This window comes from Notothenia rossii, assembly GCF_949606895.1.
Source record: "Notothenia rossii genome assembly, chromosome: 9".
Classification (NCBI taxonomy): Eukaryota; Metazoa; Chordata; class Actinopteri; order Perciformes; family Nototheniidae; genus Notothenia; species Notothenia rossii.
In genome coordinates this window covers 47,245,834-47,252,044 of record NC_136907.1, presented here as the reverse complement: position 1 = coordinate 47,252,044, position 6,211 = coordinate 47,245,834, and the positions used below count along the sequence as shown (strand labels likewise).

The window sequence follows — 6,211 nt, the reverse complement described above, 5'->3', positions numbered from 1 at the left end:
ATCTGTGTTTATGCAATGTATTCATGTGCAATGCTCAAATTAGTGAAGTTTACACAGGCACGGGGGGGGCAGCTCGGGGGATGAGAGGAGTGCATGCAGACACGTGATGTAAAGTCTTGTTTTTACGTAAATTGAAGAACTGAAGTAAAGATCGTCTTGTTTTTTTCGTCCAATCAGTGTCTGTAATGCTGCCGCCTCAATCTGTGTTTAAACCAGGTTTAAAACACGTTTTAGTTAGATAGCATCAGTTTTCAAGGAGTTAACTAAGGGAGAAACAAAAATATTGTGGTGCCTCGTTTTACCGTGAGTGAAAACGGTAAGTTTATATTTGGTCGGTGAGACTGTGACGTTATGCTGCGGTGGGCAGGAGAGGTTTTATTTCCGGCAACTCCTGTGAATGAAAGGATTTGTCTCGCCTCGAAAACGAAACTTAATTTTGCATGACATTATCTGTATATTCTATATGTTATTCACTGTTAAATACGGCGTGGTTTTTAATCACTTTTATTCGGAGAAAGTGACCTGACGGTGAAATAAGCTAAGCTTGTGTTATTGGTTCGGGCATCTTCGTGAAGGAGGGAGGGGGAGGGGCACAGCGCACACCCGCGAAAGTGAGTTGAGGGAAGAACTCGTTATGGCATCGGAGGGAGAAGGGGGAGGGGATTTAAGGCTTCAACTGTGCTTTATGTGAGCATTATGTGAGCATCTGCTCTAGTTGGTCTCAGAGCCCCATACATATAATGTATATATATTTGTATACTGTATATATGTTTTTTTTAAATATATATATATATATATATATATATATATATATAAATAAATGCATGTTTAAAATCTCAAAATAAAACTTGCACCAATGCAATTCAAATGATGCTGCAGAAAAATAACTGCTTTAATGCCCTGTTGAGAAGCTCAAGAGGGAGTTTCTCAGGACATCATGCAGTACAAGCGAAAAATTTTAGTGCACCTATGGCTGTCATGTGGCACTTCTCTCTGTAAAAGTGGTGTAAATAAATGGATATTTTACCTTTTTTAGCAAGAGAACGTTAGCTAGCTATTACTTTTCTTAATAAATTAAGTTGGAATATTATTTGCTTCAATAAGTTATGTGACAATGGTTAGTATTAAACCTCAGAATAAATGAACTTACTGACACTGCTGTGCACCTGCAAACATTGAAATATCCTGAACAGGATCAGGGTGTGATTAATAATAAAGAGTGTTCTTCTGTCTAACAGGTGAGATGGCTGACCATTTAAAAAAACAAAAAACAATGCAGAGATCAGTGAGAAAGAGACGGCTTGGTCCTCAACAGGATGCTGAACAGCACATTAAGTTGAGGAATGACAAGGCTGGTCTTGAAGAGCATTTTATCGACCAGTTTAAAGGTAAGTGCTTACAATGTTGTATGTTTTTAAATGAACACAAGCAAATAGTGCAAATTAAATCACAATATCTTAATTCATAATCCCAACATTGCTTCCTTTGTTCATTTTAACTCCAAAAAGTGACTTCTTACTGGCAGTATTATAATTTAAATCAAAAATCTATGCAATTATTAGAAAGCAAATGTTGTTATATTTGGTAACATTTTCTAAACATTCCTTCATCGATAAATCCAATACTTCAAGGTTTTGTAATAAGCCACTTACAAAACTATAACGCACGTTTTTAAAACAAAAGAAACACCTGTATGCCTGTTAGACATCTCCACAAAGGTCAGGCTGGGCATCATATCAATGGGCCACATGGAAGTTGAGCATTTTCATGTATAATAATACAAATAGTTACCCCGATAACTGTTTTAGTCAAAAAGTTATTAGTCTGAATACATAATATATAAGCATCTATAGGGACAATTGGGTTATTAGTTATTATTTTTTAGTCTTCATTTTTTTACAACAGTTGTTGTGATTTAAACATATCCCTCTATATTTAAATAAAACTTTTTTTGATAATCATTTTTAATGTCATGTGTCTCAGAAACAGGTGAATATGGAAACCTTGCATTCTAACTTCCCACATGGCTGTAGTTTATTAATAATTATTTGTATTCAAATAAATGTTTAATCTGATTTCATTCTGCTCTAGTTGGGTTAAATATGGATTAACACAGACATATTCTCTATTTTACAAACATAAGAAGGTGCTACTTGTACATTGGCATGTCACACTGTTGTCTCCTGCGTTGTCTATTGCTGCTCTTAGTCTTTTGGATAATTTTGCATGGAAAACTATGTTGGAGAAGAGCGAATCTTAGTTTTGTAGTGCTGTGAATTACTTGAATTGGCTTATTGATAGAAAGGTGAAAGAAGACTGAGGGGTTCTTGCCCTTTTCTCCAAAGTTGTCTTCAATACCATTAAAGTTAACTCTTGAGATTTGACCTCAATTCACATTGAGATCTCCCTTTTTTTAACTTGCAATATAATGGCTTCAAACTAAAAATATGTTTTAAGTGAATCATGTAATAAAGATTTCTTCTTACTTTAAAGGTCGAGGTGTGTTTGCTGCCAAAGTTTTCACAAAAGGAGAGTTTGTGCTTGAGTACCGGGGCAAACTTTAAAACCAGGATGATGCGAACACCAAAAACTACAGTGACACAGAAGCAACGTTCCTGTTTGATCTGAAATGGGATGGGAAATGTTTGTGGTAAGTCATAATAAATGCTATTGTTTGCTGTTGTAAAAATGCACTGCTCTTGTTAGAATCTCACATAAGAATAATCAATAATAGAATCTAGGGCTGCACGATATATCGTGTCGTGACGATAATCGCGTTATGCACATGCGCGATATTCACATCGCAGGACGTGCAATATTAAGTAGGCAAATTAACTCAAACACGTCATGTTACAATTATTTTTGCTGCTTGCTACAAAAGGAAACCTCGCGCGGCTCTCATTTCAGGGGTACTTGAGTGAGTGACATGCAGGCTCTGCATGCACAGCAAACCACCAATCACAATCATTCTTGATCAGAGGCCTGTACTACAAAGCCGGATTTTCGCTTAGCGAGCTAACTTCAGGGGAAACTCTGGGTTTCCGGTCCTACTGGTTCTCTTCTTATCGGGCTAGATCTCCATGGTAACTTATGCTGACAGCTCCGGACCAGGTTAGGTTCCAGGCTAGGAGATCAGAGCTCGTTGTGCGGAGGTTAAAGCGATCAAGTCATATTACAGGAGAAAGGAAATACAGAAAAGCTGCCTTTGCAGGAAAGACGGCCGGCAAAAATCACCGACTATGTGAACGTGAACATTAATAGAATATCACCTCCCATCTTCAGAGCAATCTGACTATTATAACATTAGTGTTAAGAAAGCTTAATTAAATATCTGCCACAACATAAGTAACCGGATCAGAGTAACATTAAGTACAGTCCGCGGCATATCACATAAAAATGTATCATATATTTCCTTATCTGAGTCAGCTGAGCCGTATCTGGCCGTGCAACACTTACAGTGTCACATACTGTATGCAGAAGTATTATTTTAAGCAACACATTAAGTTGACGAAACACTCGAGACAAATGTAATTAAAGTCAGATCCACTCGTGTCTTAGACGGGGCAGTGATATCATAAACCTGTTAATGTACGCATTCAAACACTTTTTCTGTTACCAGCTGTATTCACCTTGCAGGTGCAGCTATGTGGCTTTTATCCTGGATAAAGTGTTTAAGTCATGGATGTTTAAAGTTTAACGTCTTCATATTTGTCTGATATTAAAGTTTTTCATTCAGGAAGTATGACGCTTCGCTGTCAGTACGCTTGTCCATGTTTGTGATTGGTCAAATGTTGCTAACCCCGCCCCTTTCATGTGAACGCGCACTCAGCCGGACAGAGAAACCCTGGCTTAACGAGTTGATAACCAGCGTCGTAGCACCGCTTAGCGAGAGCGTGTTTGTTTTGGATTAGGTAAGCCGGGTAACTCAAACATATCCAGGTTATGATGAACCGGATTCGTAGTTCACTTTTTTTCTTCATGATTTTCTTTTAAATGTAACTGACAATGCTCCACACTATATCCAAACCAAGTATGCAAGTTCTACTACTAACATTCAATCTCTATTTATTTAAGTCTTGATGCATCGGTTGAAGACAAGTCACTGGGTAGGCTTGTAAACGATGACCACAAAACGCCCAACTGCAAGATGAGAACCATTGTCCTTGATGGGATGCCACATCTCTGCCTGTTTGCCCTTAGAGACATCGCCCCAGGGGAAGAAATATCCTACAATTATGGGGATGCAGACTGGCCTTGGCGCAAACAGGTAAACATATGACTCAAAAGTAACACGTGATTTAACACATGTTTTTGTTTCCCTCCAAATAATTATAGTACCTAATTAATTTGTTGTTCGATTAACAAGTCATTTTAGATGGTTCAGATGTGGCAAACTATACTGGTATTGGAGAATTCATCAGATTTGCTATACGTTTGGTCTGCTACCTCTATGAGCAAGTGGGGGAGTGATACTTTAATTGATGATGTATTTAATTAAAAGCAGAACTTGACAGATTTCACCTGACAAAACGTGCATGCCCTTGCTTGCTTTTCAGTTAGCTAATGTTTGCAGCTCATGAATATTACTTTGCATTTAGCTGAGGCTTTTATCCAAAGCGACTTACAATAAGTGCGTTCGACCAGGAAGATACAAACTTGAAGAAAACAGAATCATATAAGTACATCAGGTTTCATAGAGCTAAAACATTTCAAGTGCTACTCAACTGGCTTTAGATAAGCCAGTCCTTTGTTAGTATATAAGTGCTTTGTTAGTAATTATATCGCTCAAAGTGGAGTCTAAAGAGATGAGTTTTCAGTCTGAAGAAGATGTGTAAGCTTTCTGCTGTCCTGATTTCAATGGGGAGCCCATTACACCATTTTGGAGCCAGGATAGCAAACCCACGTGTTTTTGGTGATGGGAACTTGGGTCCCCGTTGCAGTGCGGGTGCAGCGAGCTGTTTGGCTGATGCAGAGCGGAGTGCACGTGCTAGGGTGTATGGTTTAACCATGTCCTGGATGTAGGAAGGGCCAGATCCATTCGCAGCATGGTACGCAAGTACCAGTGTCTTGAAGTGGATTCTAGCAGTTACCGGAAGCCAGTGAAGGGAGCGGAGGAGCGGCGTGGTGTGGGATCATTTAGGAAGGTTGAAGACCAGACGAGCCGCTGCATTCTGGATGAGCTGCAGAGGTCGGATGGCACATGCAGGTAGACCAGCCTTGAGGGAGTTGCAGTAGTCTAGGTGTGAGATGACGAGAGCCTGGACCAGAACCTGCGTCGCTTTCTGGGTCAGGAGGGGACGTATCCTCCTGATGTTGTAAAGCGTGTATCTGCAGCAGCGGGTTATCTCAACATAAATGTTTACTATCTTCTTAGTGCATTCTTGTTTTATCTAAGTCCCAGGTGACGAATGAGCAGTATTATCCAGAGGCAGTTGAGGAGGAGAGCCTCCCCTTAGAGTTGACTTCCCTCAAAACATCCACAACAGACCGTTCTTCTACCGAGGTAATTCAGTAATATAGAGCTGTCTCCACAATCTCATTATGTTGTACCTTTCACTATGTAGTCCCCATACCAAGACAGGAACTTTTTTTTCCGATCTCTTTTTCTGATACAGCTTTAATCCCGTTTCTAATTGGGTGATTTGGAACGATCTGACAGAGGAAACTGAATTGGTTTCATATTTTTAGACTAGCCTTGGTGGGACTTGTTACAGAAACCTGTCACACACACTTGTTTCTAGTCTTGTCCTCATGGGGCCCTCCCGTTTGGTTTTAACTTGAAGTCATTTAAAAATATTTTGGCAATACCTTTAAGTGTCTAAACTCAAGTTGTTGTGGGCATATGTTTATACTATTTGAGCATAAGCATGTTTCAAACGGTGATCGTTTACCTTAGCCTTGATGGGACTTGTTGCATAAACCTGTCACACACACTTGTTTCTAGTCTTGTCCTCATGGGGCCCTCCCGTTTGGTTTTAACTTGAAGTCATTTAAAAATATTTTGGCAATACCTTTAAGTGTCTAAACTCAAGTTGTTGTGGGCATATGTGTATACTATTTGAGCATAAGCATGTTTCAAACGGTGATTGTTTACCTTAGCCTTGATGGGATTTGTTGCATAAACCTGTCACACACACTTGTTTCTAGTCTTGTCCTCATGGGGCCCTCCCGTTTTAAGAATTAAGAATTACCTGAAACCATAACCAAATGA

At 39.3% G+C, this 6,211-nt stretch overlaps 1 long non-coding RNA gene across 2 annotated transcripts; it reads left to right on the top strand.

Annotated features, from left to right (window-relative positions):
- Positions 1-1,260: 1,260 nt before the first annotated feature.
- Positions 1,261-5,980, top strand: LOC307018151. 2 transcript variants are annotated; one of them, XR_013802346.1, is made up of 4 exons: positions 1,261-1,388; positions 2,494-2,650; positions 4,075-4,267; positions 5,402-5,980. It is a non-coding gene; the product is annotated as an uncharacterized lncRNA (long non-coding RNA). The 2 variants fall into 2 exon arrangements; XR_013802347.1 differs by having other exon boundaries at positions 5,396-5,980.
- The last annotated feature ends 231 nt before the right edge of the window (positions 5,981-6,211 follow it).